We start from the raw sequence: 15,301 nt of genomic DNA on the forward strand, positions 1-15,301 counted from the left end.
TCCCTTGGCTTCGAATGCCTTTCCCCAGACCTTTGCAAAGCAGGCTCCCTTCACTCCACCCGTTGTCACTTAGAGTGGCCTTCACCAAATTCTCTGTCCGACCTAGCCACTTCTCCCCCACCTCTCTGCAACACATTATCTTGGTTTATTTTCTTTGTTGCAAAGAATCACTAATGGACATTATCCTGCTTGATTTCTTGTTTATTTTCTGTCTCCCCAGCAAAAATACAATCTCCATGGAAGAAAGAACTTTGTCTCGTCATCAGTCTATCCCCAGTACCTAGAATCATGCCTCACACATAGTAAGTGCTCAATAAATGCCATTGAATGTATTGAATGAGTGAATCAGTTTTGTGACATCCGAACTCTTCCATGTCACCTTCTTGATTAAGCCTTCCCCAACCACGTTATTTAAAACTGTAAAACATCTCCAGTCCTTCTCAGCCACCTCCCCTACATTACTTTTCTTTATAACACTTATTACCATCTAATATATTTAATAATTTACTTAGTTTTAAAATTATTTGTCTCCCCTATCAGACGTGAAGCACCCCAAATGTAGGAACTTCTGTCTGCTTTGTTCTCAGCCTTGGCCTCAGGCTTAGAACAACACATAGTATTGAATGAATGAATAGATGTTGCATAGGGAGCCGAATTCTCCTAAAAATCCAGATTTGGGGATCTTCTTGAAAATGTGGGAAATCCCACAGCACTGGACACCCTTCCCCACACCAGTCAGTGGAGCTGAGGACAGGCTACCCGGATTAGACAGAACGTGGGCTTTCTCAGGGCCATGTTCTCCACCACCCCTACCTCTGTTAAGAAGTTGTCAGTTGCAAAACCCATCTCACTTGTACTTTGTTTATCTCAGGGTAGAGAAATATTTCTCTAACCTTGTCTCTGTCCAAACTGAAGGAAATGAACGCTAGACTGGAAGGCCCAGCCGTCCATTCTCACTCACATTATAGACTACAGAAATACCAAGACATTTAGAATTCCCTAAATGTGCCACACTCCTTAATCCCTTTGGGTCTTTGCATACAGAATACCCCTGTCTGGAATGCTTTTCCTCCATCTCCACCTGAAAACTTTCTCATCCTGACACTGTGAATGGAACACTGAAGAATCAGGAGGTGAGAATGGAGAGGTGGGAAGAAGCACGATCATATGGGACCATTGTCCTCTACATTAGGGAGTTTCTAGGATTTTCTTCTACAAGTGATAGAAAACAACTTAAGAGCTGTCTGTTTTAGAGAGAAGCTGAGAGATCCTTTGCCATATAGCCTGGGAAATATGAATATTATATATTTATATAATAAAGAGAATGTTATATTTCTGCCATCTGAAGTCAGTCTGTGTTTAGAACACTTGTGGTCTACGTGGCAATGAATACTGTTCCAACAGCAAGCCACGTCACCTCAACACAAAGCCTGAACAATTGTAATCGTTACAGTGCCCACTAGGGGCTGATCTCACACAACATTTCTATACCTACAACCTAAGTTCTACACTTCCTCATTTCTGACTATTGACTTTTATCCACACCATTCTCTCAAGCCTCAAAGTCCTTGAAATTCTTTCTCTAATTTGTCTCCAGTATCTGATTGCAACAGATACTTCCTTGGAAACTGATGGAGTTAGGACTGCTGAGCAGTGGTCCAGCTGAGGTTTGTACCATCTCAAGGTCACCATTGAGCTTCGAGTTTTGGAGCAGAGCTCCTTGGTAGCTCTGGTAGACAGGCTAAGTCAGTCAGCTACAGGCATATCCTTAACTGAAAATATTTTCACAATATCCATGATGGGGAGTAAAATCACATTTTGAGGGAATAGGATTTGTGAATTCTACAGTAGGTATGCAACTTAATTTTTTAAAAAGAGGTTGGACTAGCTGGAAAAATAACTATAGAGGTAAAAGGGACAAGGTTATGAAAGCCCAGAGAAGTGAGGAGGCATCTGGAGAGTTTCTCTCATTTCTCCCCCTTTACCTCATCAAATCAGTTAATTTAAGTAAGTGGATAAGATACAGAATAAAAATTTTAATGCCATTTTTTTTTACTGGGGGGAGAGGGTAGTTCTAGGAGCATGAGAATCACCTGAGTTTTTTAAACTTACCAACATCCAAACCTCACACCGGAGCAATTATATCAGAATTCTTCAGTTGGAGCCCAGGTAATGCATGTTTTTAAAATATTCCCAGGTGACTCAAAGCACAGTGTTGACAACCACTTCTCAGGCCTCTTTGGGCCTCAGGTACTCAATGAGCACTTGCTGAAATGAATTTGTAAAATGATGAGGTTAACAAAGATGACTTCTACTGTCCATTCTAACTCTACAGGTCAATAAGTACATGGCCAACTATAATATAACTTTTTTCATATTCAAAATAATCCCCCCAATCTAGACTTTTCTGTATGAGAAATAAGCAGGCATCTATTCAACACTGGTGTAGACTGAGGAAGTAATTTCTCTACCCCTTGGTAACCGTTGGGAAAGCCATGAGATAAATGAAGAATTACATGCTATTGGACTAATATGGAAATTATCTGAGTTTGTGTTACACATATGGTATGGGTCCATCTCAGATCTTTTTAGCTTATTTGGGTGTATTGTCACAGTGGCTTAGAACTGGCTGAAATGAAATATTTTTTGTTTCCTTCTACATTGTGTCACTCAAACTTTACACCTTTAGCAACAGGTAATCTAACTACCCAATAAGAAATACGAGTTTTGGGCTTCCCTGGTGGCGCAGTGGTTGAGAGTCCGCCTGCCGATGCAGGAGACACGGGTTCGTGCCCCGGTCCGGGAAGATCCCACGTGCCGCGGAGCGGCTGGGCCCGTGAGCCATGGCCGCTGAGCCTGCGCGTCCGGAGCCTGTGCTCCGAGGCGGGAGAGGCCACAACAGTGAGAGGCCCGCGTACCGCAAAAAAAAAAAAAGAAATTCGAGTTTGTCTACTAGTATAATCTGTGATCAAGGATTAAATGAAGTATAATAGGACTGTTTCATGACCTCTGTAAATGAGATCTCAGTGAGAGACAGGATATTGTCTTGGCTCCCATTACAACTAATTCCAGGAAAATGGAAATTGGCTTTCTTGGCCCAGGTCTACGTAAGCATTTGTTCTCTCACTTTACAGAAGCAAATTCTCTTTCTTTTAGAATTTGCAAAGATTGAATTCAATGTCATTAGTGACCATATCTTTTTATAATTTGTATAGCCTTAATGCACAGCAATTTCTTTCTCCCTCCCTCCCTCCCTCCCTCCCTCTCTCTCTCTCTCTCTCTTTCTTTCTTTCTTTCTTTCTATCATTTTTAAAGGATACTAAAAGCCAACTGAATCATGTACCTGGTAAAAGGTAAGCCCAGGAAAGCAAAAGTCAGGAAAAATTAATTAAAAAGCCAGTATCATCCACTTGCCTTTGAGCAGATAAGGATTATTACAGAGAAAGACAAAGCCAAGGTTCATCTTTTGAAATAAAAAAATAGGATTTTTGAGTCTAAGACAGTAGTCTTGAAAGCCAGGCTTTGTTGAGAAACAGTTTTCTGAATTAGTTTATTTTAGTTCCCACTGGCATATCTTGAGGAGAAACAGGTGAGAAAGATGAAATCTTCAAGGTGGAGCATAGCTGAGTAGAAACCTTGTCCCAATGAGATGGCTGCATTTAAAACAGGAAGAGACCGAATTAAGAGTAATGTATACCTGAAATTAACACTATTATAAATCAACTCTACTTTAATTTGTTTAAAGAAGAGTGTCTTAACTGGTAGATTTAAGGCCCCACCCCCTGCACACACACTACCCTGTGGGGTGAGAGTGTGAGGACAAACAGATCCACCTTCAAAAATAAAGCAGCTATAATATTATTTGTCAATGTGAATGGTCGTGTATGAACATCCTCAACCCCCAAACAACGGCCAGCTTTAATCAGAGCTAAGACTTATTTTCTGCACAGAAAAGATAAGGAGCAAGGCTGCACTGGAGAGCTAGTCCCTCACTTAATTCGATGCAATAGAAAGAGGAATACAAGGATGGGTACAAGATGATAAGTGGGGCCAGTGGAAAGAAGTGGTTCTTCTGATTCTGACTTCTGGAAGCAATCGTGAAGGAGGTGACTTTTTTGTTGGACTTTAAGGCTCAGATAGATCTGAAGGGATTAGAGGGAAGGTTTTGGCTGGCAAAGAATGGTATGGGAGATGCCATGAAGGCCAGGGCACACTAAAATAAAAAGGATCAGGTGACGCTCTTGCTAGACTCTGGTGTCTAGTAAAAGTTAATGATTTAATGACCAGAAAGCCCAACCTGAGAGATGATTTGTCCTTTCATAGCTCTTCAATGTTTTATGATGTATTAATACATCATGAACATAATATTGATCATTGTATTGAAAATCCTAACAACCATATTCAAATATAGAGAATGGACATAATTTATAATCTGTCCTATTTTTACATAGAACACCACCCGCAAAAAAAAAAAAAAAAAAAAGGAGAAAAAAAAATTCTTGATGTGATCAAACACCAAGTCAGGGAAAGAAACATATACTGGCTTAAAAATCTAAAGAGACTGAGGTCACCTGTCATTTCTTGCCAAGTGTACAGCCACTGGATTCTAGAAAAATGAGAAGCTGGTTGTTCATTTTATAAGTAAACCACAAAGTTAAAGATTCACCACATATTGCATTGAAAACCAATAGCTGGTACAAGCTGGTACTGTGTATTTCTGATATGAGAAATGAGACATGCCTGCTATTAACGAATAATGACAGGATACTATGGAAGACTACCTCGGAAAGCATACCAGAGCGGCTTAGTCATATCATTTAATCTTGCTGGTAATTATTTCTGGGCTTCTCACTGAGAGACTTCAGAATTCTCTAGGCCAGGAGTTCTCAACTGGGGGCAATGTTGTCTCCAGGGGACATTTGACAATGTCTGGAGACATGTTTGGTTGTCACAACTGGAGAAGATATACTGGCATCCAGTGGGTAGAAGCCAGAAAGCCTGCCCTAAAATGCATAGGATAGTCCCACACATACACACAAAAAAGAATTACCTGCTCAAAATATCAATAGTGCCGAGGCTGAGAACTCTCCTTGGCACGAAAATGAGTACTCGAAAAGCATTCACCCCCAAATTTATGACTCCAAATCCTAAATCAGTTCTGCAGATTTTTGGTGCAATCGTTGTACAGGAATCTAAATCCACCCTAATATAGGCAGTTGTCAGGTAGAAAGTAGTGGCATGAATTCAAATCCTCACTTGACTATTTATTGAGTGAACTCTCGTTTAACCCCTTTTGGCCTTAGGTCCCTATCTGTAAAATGGGGAAATAATAGTAACTATCTCGTAAAGTTGATGTGATGTTTAAGTAAATAAACAAATGTAAAATTCTTAGAACACAGTCTTGCCCACAACACTAAATAAATGTAAAATTTTGTATTGTTAGTATTAATTTTATCATCATTATCATCAGCATTACTTGGCATAAAGAGAAATGTAAAGGTTTTCATTTATCTAGACTAATTTCCAAAAATTCAGTCATTTGAATAGTAATTTTATTATTTCCAGTATCATCTAAACTACTATTTACTTAAGATTTTTCTTTAAATTGCCACACTTCACACTCTTCATAAACTTTTCCTGTCCTGTGCAGGTTTGATACCTTAACTATATCTTCCTAATGCACATAAAATAATGCCATGCTATCAAAGCAAAGATTTTGTGTTTGACATAAAATCATCTCATGTGTCCTGTGCCCCACTGGTAAACATGCCACAGTTAGACAGCCAACCCCTTTCCAATGGACTTTTGTCATTCATTTGGCTGCCCAACAGCAAAACATTTTATTAATCTTGCTGGAGGCAGAGTCCACCTCCCATCAAAGAAGTTATAAATGCCAATATTCCCTTTCCCAGCTGCCTTTGCTGCCGAGGCATGAGCACGTGACCTCAGCCTCACCAATCAGACGTGCTCGGCCCAGAGTGTGAATCAGGAGCTGCTGACCAAAAGAAGCAGGCATGTGTCAATCTTCTCAGTCTCAGCACCATGAGCTTCAGTGGCTATAGTGGCATGCAGCCCTGGGAGGCTGAGGTGGCAGAGATTCTCTCGCTGACCCAGGATTACCCAGTATTGAGTGAATTCCCAGAACTGCAAACTCAAATGCTAGAGGGACCAAGGCAAGTAAATGTGCAACACGAGCCAGGTCAGGCTGTAGGGGGGACGGTGCAATCTTGAGGTCTCGTATCCTCTTCTAACGTGGGCATCTACTGCTCGGTTCCAGCCATTGGTTTTCCTGTGGAGATAGAAGCCCTGTACTACCAGGTCTGATTTTTTGAGAGAAACAGGAACTCTGAATTTTATGTGGACTTGATGGGCAACCAATTCAAACACACAAATAAACACGCACCGTGTAGGGCATCATTGATGGGCACGTGCCTGTGAGCCAGCTTCTGTCCTCAGGCCACCTATATGCAAATGCCGGGGTATTCCTAAATCCTCTCACTTCTTATCTCGCCTTCAGTGGAAGGGTTAATGAAGAGAGAAGTTAAAGCAGCCTCTCTATACCCCTGTAATATTTGTAAGACTTCAAGTAGCTGATAATACTAAGTAAAAACATCATTAGTAATAATAATATTATTAAGTAGTAGTATCACTTATTAATATTATTAAGCAGTAATAATAACTGTAATATTAGTAAGACTTCAAGACTTCCATATTTTCTACTAGCCTTCTACGCAGAAGCCTTATTCCCTGAATACAACACAGTTCCATGTCTGTATTTTGTTCATGTTGTTTCATCTTCCTTTATCAGCCCCACTTTGCCTGACTCCTTTTCCTTCTAGACCCTCTTCAAGGCTCACTTCCTCCTGGAAGCCTCTCCTGGTTTCCTTTCCCACTTCTTCCTCCCCCACTCATCCACCTTAGGTTAGGTACCCCATAATAGGAACCAGGATAATGTTCCAAACGTTTTAAAAAAGCAATGTCTTTGTACCAATTCTCTAGAAAACAGCTAGACAAAGCTTACCTCTTAACACTTTATCAGGGGGTATAATCCCAGGGCAGCAAGAGTAAGGGGGAAATAATTGGAGTCAGGAAAGGACAAAAAACAAATATAAGATACTACGTTCCTAAGCAGGCCACCACTTCTCAAGAAAACACAGTTGGTTGCTAAGTCCTGTGTGACACCTCTCAGATGCAGTATGAAACTGCTGTACCTCAAAGCAGTTACTTGGGTGATAGGAGGGGTGAGGGAGCCATATTTTAGCTCCTTCCTGTCTTCAGCCTCCCATTGGTCAAAATGTGAGCCGTGGGCTGGTGACGTCCCCACACCAGAATGGGTGGCCACGTGCACACAGATCTAACAGTGGGCCTGCCTCGCCCGTGGCACTTCCCCATCATATGAAATGATGTGTATGTGCTTTTTTCAACAATTACACGATCAATGACACCAATAGCATCCTTATCACTTACGTCTTTAGCATTTACATATTGCCCAGCACACAGGAGGGAGGGAGGTGAGTTTGGTTTAGGTCGGCAGATATCTGTGAAACATCTAGAGGTTGTCAAGTGGAATGAAACCCAGAGGTGGGTGATAACCATGCTGAAATACAAAAATCCATTTTTTTGGCTGTGCAGCTTATGGGATCCTGGTGCCCTGACCAGGGATCAAACCCGGGCCCTCAGCAGTGAAAGCTCGGAGCCCTAACCGGTGGGCTGCCAGGGAATTCCCAATACCGCAGCTTTAACGGGCCTTGTTGTATTAGTCAGGGTTCTCCAGAGAAACAGAACCAGTAGGATATATAGATAGTTATATATAGGAGGAGATTTATTATAAAAATTGGATCGCTATATATAAGAGGAGATTTATTATAGGAATTGGTTCACACAGTTACGGAGGCCAAGGTGTCCCACAGTCTGCCATCTGCAAGCAGAGAAGCGGGAAAGCCCATGGTATAATTCAGTCTGAGTCCAAAGGCCTGAGAACCAAGAGCTCCGAAATCCCAGGGCCGGAGGAGATGAAGGAGAGGAGGAATTGGTTCTTCCTTCACCTTTTTTCTTCTATTAGGGCCTCCGGAGGATTGGATGATGCCTGCCCACATTGGTGAGATCGGATCGTCTCTGCTCAGTCTACTGAACTAAATACTGATCTCTTCCTAAAACACCCTCACAGACACACCCAGGAATAATGTTTTACCAGCTATCTGGGCATCCCTTTCCCCAGTCAAGTTGACACAGAATTAACCAGCACACCTAGCAATCCAAGGTGTATGGGCTTCTGGCCTTGCTCTCCATTCCTACACCTCCCCCACTGCCTCTCCCACCCCCTCTGGCCTCTCAGGCATCTAGATTCTCTTCAGGTACCACAGGACAATCTTACCTTGGGTAGTGGCTCTGGATAAAATGCCACCAAATTAAAACAATCTGCAGTGTATATAATATCTTCCATTAGGCACCTGGGGTTTTACTCTTGTTGATGTTGAGTGATGTTCACACGCCTATACAATGCAGTTGACTTTTCTACAAGAAGGTTTTTGTGTATTTTTTCAACCAAATAAAAATGTTCCTTTTAATGGTCTCTATTGTACTAATTAGTTTTAAACACTTGCCCCCAGTTTCTCTCCACCCCCAGAATTCCCCTGATGACACAGAACCAACAATAAATGAGCATTTTTACATAGAAAAGGAGTTCTCACCCATATGGAATTTTTGTATTTATTAGGGGGTAAAAAGTGCCTTTTGCAATTCTTTTCACGTCTCATTTTGTGCATCCACTTAGCACATAATTATTCTTTGTGTGTTTGTTTTTCTCAGCTATTTACTAGACATCTGGCTACATAGCACCTGGTTAGATCTCTTCACTCACTGATACTTTAAAAGGCTTCATGTTTTCTAGCCATTTAGCATGTACTCCAAAAGTAAACTGCAAAATTTTCAATTTTCTCTTCTCCAGGGGCTAATAAATATACGAGTGGGATTAAAAGGTGGATTTTAAAACATAAATTATGGAAAATAAAATAAGTCACTGTATCTAAATTATGAATTAAACTCTTAGTATTGCTTGATTCCACTTATTACTTTAAGAATCTTATCTCTAAAAGTAGTCTTGACTAACAGGAAAGATAAAGAAACCTAGTTATCTGTTAAAAAGTGATGCATAAAGTTCACCCTTTTGGCAACTACATTTTGAATAGCATATCGGTCAGCAGGTGATTTTTTAACTTTCTGTTGTATTAATTACTTATCTGTTATCACTATACATGACTTATATTACAATTTGCTACAGCCTTTCTTTAAAGATCGTTTGGGAATATTCGTGAGATCTGAAATGCAGGCTGAAAAAAAAAGATTTTTATGGAACTGCATGACTTAGTCTACCTTTTGCCATGTGTAGTTCATCAAATAAAGCTTAATCAGACTGCTAAGAGGAGCCCACACAGGCTGTGGTCCTTGGGAAAGCAAAGGGCTTCAGAACAAATAACTTTCAACATGTACCTTCTTTATAGAAAGTTCAGGCCTTGAAGTCAGCCAGTAATATAGAGCCAAAATACGGGGGAGTTCAAAAGGCTTGGAACTCTTATCTCAGGCATCATAGTCATTGTGTACCTTTAAAAAGTAAAATTTAATTTATAACATGAGTCAGGCTTTAAGATGCCATAAAAATAACAGGAGTTTGAAAGTGGGGATCTTGCATCTTGCTACTGACACTGCTTTGCCCAGAATCATGAAATGAAAGTCAGAAATAAAAATATTCTTTTGCACATCGACACAGGCAATGTTAGCCTTGGCCAAATTTTTGGAATGACGACGAAAAAAGTCTTTCATTGGTGCCAATACACTTTAATAAGAAAGGTCTCCATAAATGGACCTAGGTGGAATCATAGAATCAAAGTCGTCTTAAAACAGAAGGAACTTTACAAGGTACTTGGCCTAACTCTCTTGGCTTTAGAATTATAAAAATGGAAGCACTTTATAAGGAGGAAGGAACTTGGGTATGGTCATCAGATAATTACAGAGACACGGGATGGTGTGGAGCATCTTGTGGCCGAGGTGACCAAGGAGACCCACGTGTCCTGCGTGACCTTGTTGTACACTGCCACCTGCTCTAACTCACTGCGATCAGGCCAACTCTGATTCTAATCAGACCTCTTTACACAAATGAAATTATACTTGCTAATTAAAAACATTAAATCAATTAAAGTTTTTATTAATTTGTAATGAAAAAATAAAACCATCTGAGAAAAGATTGCTTCTGTTCATGTGATATGTATATTCCTGAAAATTTGCAAGGTTAATGTTTACAATCAGATATAGTTTAGATACTTGTGCTCGCTTCATATGACTCCCAGGGGTACTCAGCATAGTTAACTGCTTTCTTTCTTGAAACACTCTCTTATCTTGCCTTTCTAGCCACCACATCCTTCCAGTTCTCCTCTGCTCAAACTCACGGCTCCTTCTCTGCCTCCTGCTCTTTCTCTGTCCAGCAGGTGACCATTGGTACAGGTGAGGCTCAGTCCTGGGCCCCATTTCTCTTTCCTTCTCTCTCCTTTTCTCTCTCTTCACACTCTCTATCAATAATCTTCCTCTGGGTCTTCCCTGGTGGTGCAGTGGTTAAGAATCTGCCTGCCAATGCAGGGGACACGGGTTCGAGCCCTGGTCCGGGAAGATCCCACGTGCCGCGGAGCAACTAAGCACATGCGCCACAGCTACTGAGCCCGTGCGCCACAACTACTGAAGCCCACACGCCTAGAGCCCATGCTCCGCAGCAAGAGAAGCCACTGCAATGAGAAGCCCGCGCACCTCAACGAAGAGTAGCCCCGGCTCGCCACAACTAGAGAAAGCCCACACGCAGCAACAAAGACCCAACACAGCCAAAAATAAATAAAATTAAATTGAATTAATTAATTAAAAATAATAATAATCTCCCTCCTGCTTATGACTTCATACATGCCAACGATTCCCAAAGTTTTCTCTAACCCAGGCCTCATTCATCCCCAATTGCCAGTCTGCCGTCGCCACCTGGGTGTCTAATAAGCATCTCAAACTCAACATGACCAAAGCCCAAAATCTTGATGCCCTGCTGGGAGATCTCTTCAATCCACCCCAGCCTTCCTCACCTCACATCTGGGAGAGACATCTTTGATTTTCCTTTGCCCTCTGTCCCCACATCCAATCCATCAGCAAATCCTCTTGGCTCCACCTCCAAATCTGAGCCCACCTCGAAACTCCGCCTTTGCATCCAGGCCAGCTCCATCGCTCACCTGCTCAGCTGCAAAAGCCTCTTCACCTATCTCTTCTGCTCTGCCTACCTGGGATCCATCACGTACACACAGCAAGGGCTATCTCTGAAACGCTAAGTCAGATCGCACTGCTCTCTTGTCTAAAATTCTTTAGTGATTTTGCAATTCTCTACGAGTAAATTCCAAATCCCTCACCACAGCCCTCGAGGCCCTGCTTGGTCTGATCTGCTTTCCCTTCTCTGCACTCAGCCCACTCTCCCCACCCTCCCCTCCAGCTGCCACATGACATCTTTCCTCTGTTATTCAAAGGTACCAGAGCCTTTTGACCTCAAGACCGCTTTTGGCCTGAAATCGCCTCCCTTTGTCCTTCAAACGCTGTGTCTGTTCTTCAGGGCTCATCCCCCAGCCCTTTCCTCCTACTTGCCTCTCCTTCCTGCCCCCTGACAGGTGGGCTCCCCAGCTGTTCACCTTCATATCACCCTGTTTCTTTCCTCACAGCCTCACACTTTTCACAGTCTGTAACTATGTTGTTTGTGTCACTGTCTAGTCTTTATGTTTTCTCCAATAGAATGTGAATTCCACCAGGGCCGGGACTTGGTCTCGTCAGCACCAACCCCCAGAGCCACTGGCATGTAGTAGATACTCAATAGATTATTTATTTCATTCATGAACTAAGTAGTGGATTAGCATGCGCTAATTCTCCACACTTACAAGAACGGTCATGGGAAACAATTTAAGAATTACAGAATCACTCACACGCACATACTTCATCTGTGGGTATGTAGGTGAGAATCCCAGCCTTTCTAACCTGCACTGGTTTAAAGTGAGAAAAACATGCACAGACACACACACACACACACACACACACACCCCACACCTATTTCCAGCCAAATCATCCAGTTATTAAAGGAATATTTGAACGAATTAAATTACTGCTCAAGAAATTTTTCCATCCCTTGGGGTTTGTCATAACAAAATCTGGTCTGCGACAGACAGCTTTCTAAGGAATTCCTTCCTCTCACTCACTCACTCACCAAATACCTGTTGTAAGTCAGCTGCCGTTATTTCCACGTGCCATGTATGACAGGTGCCATATAAGCTCTGGATATAGAAGGGTGAAGTGGAGATATTCGCTGCCCTATTCCAGGGCGAGAACATGCAAACAGAGAAACAAATAAAAACAGTCCAGTGGGGTGAGGGCTGACCTGGAAGAGACAGCCTGCCTCCCACGATTGCTACATATGCATTTGTTTTATCTCGTTTCTTTTTTATCACTTTTTCTGATGAACCATCTGACTTCTCTGATGGGCTCTTTATTTTTTTTTTAATAATAATTAACATTTATTAAACATTTACTAGGTTCCAGGTATCATGTTCAGCTCTTTATATATAATATCTTTATTTTTTTACATCTTTATTGGAGTATAATTGCTTTACAATGGTGTGTTAGTTTCTGCTTTATAACAAAGTGAATCAGTTATACATATACATATGTTCCCTTATCTCTTCCCTCTTGCGTCTCCCTCCCTCCCACCCTCCCTATCCCACCCCTCCAGGCGGTCACAAAGCACGGAGCTGATCTCCCTGTGCTATGCGGCTGCTTCCCACTAGCTATCTACCTTACGTTTGGTAGTGTTTATATGTCCACGCCTCTTTCTTTTTACCACCCACCAAATATGCTTTCTGAGCCCCATCTTCAGCCTTCTGTTCCCTTTCTCCGTGCTCGGCCTCTGCACATCTCAAGACGCTAACACCCCCTGGGTGGATGGCTCCCGACCTGGCTCCGTCCGTCCCTGTCTTCTCAGCCAGGCCCAGCTCTTCTTCCTCCAACTGCCCTCTGAACTCCTCTCTTTGGGGGTCTTCTGGAACCTTGGCTTCCACGTTTCCCTGCTAGAGTAGCTCCTTCCTTGGTTGCCCTATTGCTAAAGGTCGGCACCGAGTCCCAGTCACTCCCATTGGAAACGTTGGTTTCAAGTTTTCCGTTTGCTACTATTCGAGTGCAGCCATTCTCATCCACATCAACTTTCCAAGGTCTCCTCAACTCTTCCCCTGTCCCCTCCACATATCACACTCCTGGTCGCCTCCTGATCATTCCCCAAACAGCATTCACCACTACCAGTGCTGTCCCCTCATGCCCTTCCCCCGCCCCTTTCAAATTCTTGCCACGTCACAGCCCCCAGAGTAAGGCTCATGCCCCCAGGAAGTCTTCCTCATCCCTTTGGGATAGTCATTTACTACCTCAATTATATCTTGGCTTTCAACTGTACTTTTTAATATCTATCCTCTGCAGATAAGTGTTAAGTTCCAGGAGGGCAACCACTCCGTCTTTTACCTTCCTTTCTTCTGCCCCGTGGTGCCTAGCACAGCACTATTACATTCCTCACTTAGCGACTGATACATATGTGTTGATGAGTGAGTGCTGGGTTCTGAAATCCTGCAGTATAGACCGAAGGTGTTTCATCTTCAGAGAAGCACTGACAATGGAGCCCTGTCAACCAGTCAGCACTGAGGCAGAGCTCACAGGGGCAGAATCTACAGGATGGAGCCATCAGGAGAGGGATGCTGTGCGGGTACCTGGGCAGCTGTTGAAGGTGCCGGTGGCAGTGGCCAACCACAGGCAGATCAACCCAAGAGGAGGCACAGAAAGCTGTACCGGAAGAGAAAGTTCCAAGGGAAGGGCACTCTGCTCCCCTTTTGGTGGCTCCAGTTAATTCTCAGCCTCTGACAGGCTTCAAAACACTCTGGGCTACTATTTCCACCTCCTTCTCCCATTCTCACAATTTCTCCTTTTTCCCTTTCCTTTCTCTTCTCTTACTCCCATTATGCCTTCCCTTTTGCCCTTCTGCAGTGGACATCTCTTGCTTGGCCAGCCTACCATCCATTCACCCTCTTTTTATTTTTATTTTTATTTATTTATTTACTTTTTTGCGGTACGCAGGCCTCTCACTGCTGTGGCCTCTCCCGTTGCGGAGCCCAGGCTCCGGACGCGCATGCTCAGTGGCCATGGCTCACGGGCCCAGCCGCTCTGCGGCATGTGGGATCTTCCCGGACCGGGGCACGAACCCGTGTCCCCTGCATCGGCAGGCGGACTCTCAACCACTGGGCCACCAGGGAAGCCCCACCCTTTTTTTACTAAGAGCACCCCAGTTTTCTCTGGGTGACCAGCCCCCCCACTCTCAGACCTCGTGGTTTGGGGGGGGGGTTGGCTCCACGCTCACCTCCAGAGGCGACAGGAAACCCAGTCCTCACAACCTCCCTCCAGCTACGGTGGCCAGTTCACCGATGCGTGCTGAGTCCCAATTTGGGCCAGAGAATCGGACCAGGACATACAGTGAAACTTATAGGAAAGGAAAAGCTCTCGTGTTCTTTTCTACAGCTTTGGAATTGGGAGGATGAAAATATGAATCCGCTGGCAGCCCTTTTGCCTGTGAGAGGGGGATACCTTTAAACGGGGAGAAAGAAGAACTGAGAAATGGAGAGGGACAGTGGATCCTGGGGATATAGTTTGAGTAGCTGGATCCAGCTATGCCTGAAGCTAACTACTTTTTCCAGTTATACGAGCCATTAAATTCCTTGTTTGTTTAAGTTATTGTTAATCAGACTTTTAGGCACTTGCAACCAAAAGAGTCCCAACATACCTTCCTAAATCCAACTGTTCGTAGTATTTTAGGTCTGGAAGTAAATGTGGAGAGGAAGTCCAACTCTTACATTTACTTAGTTGAAACCCAAGAACTGGAGACTGTGACTCTGATAGTTGTACCAGAGACCAGCCTAAAATTCAGGTCTTTGCTCTCCCAGAGCTATGGTTTATTTTTTGGTTTGGGGGTTTTTTTTGCCACAAAATGCTACACTAAATCAAGGTGTTGTCTCTTATGTAGATGCTTTATTTCTCCAACCAGAACATAAGCATCTGGCTGTGGGAACTGTGTCCTAAATTTTTCACACGCCCTGCAGCTTAGCATGATGTCTTACGTGTGGCAAATACGCAATAAGTCCTTGTTAACCAATCAGTGAGTTAAGAAGGTATTTTGATCTGTGAGAGTTTTGCTTTTATGCTTACAAGATGA

This window comes from Pseudorca crassidens, chromosome 17 (assembly GCF_039906515.1).
Source record: "Pseudorca crassidens isolate mPseCra1 chromosome 17, mPseCra1.hap1, whole genome shotgun sequence".
NCBI lineage: Eukaryota > Metazoa > Chordata > Mammalia > Artiodactyla > Delphinidae > Pseudorca > Pseudorca crassidens.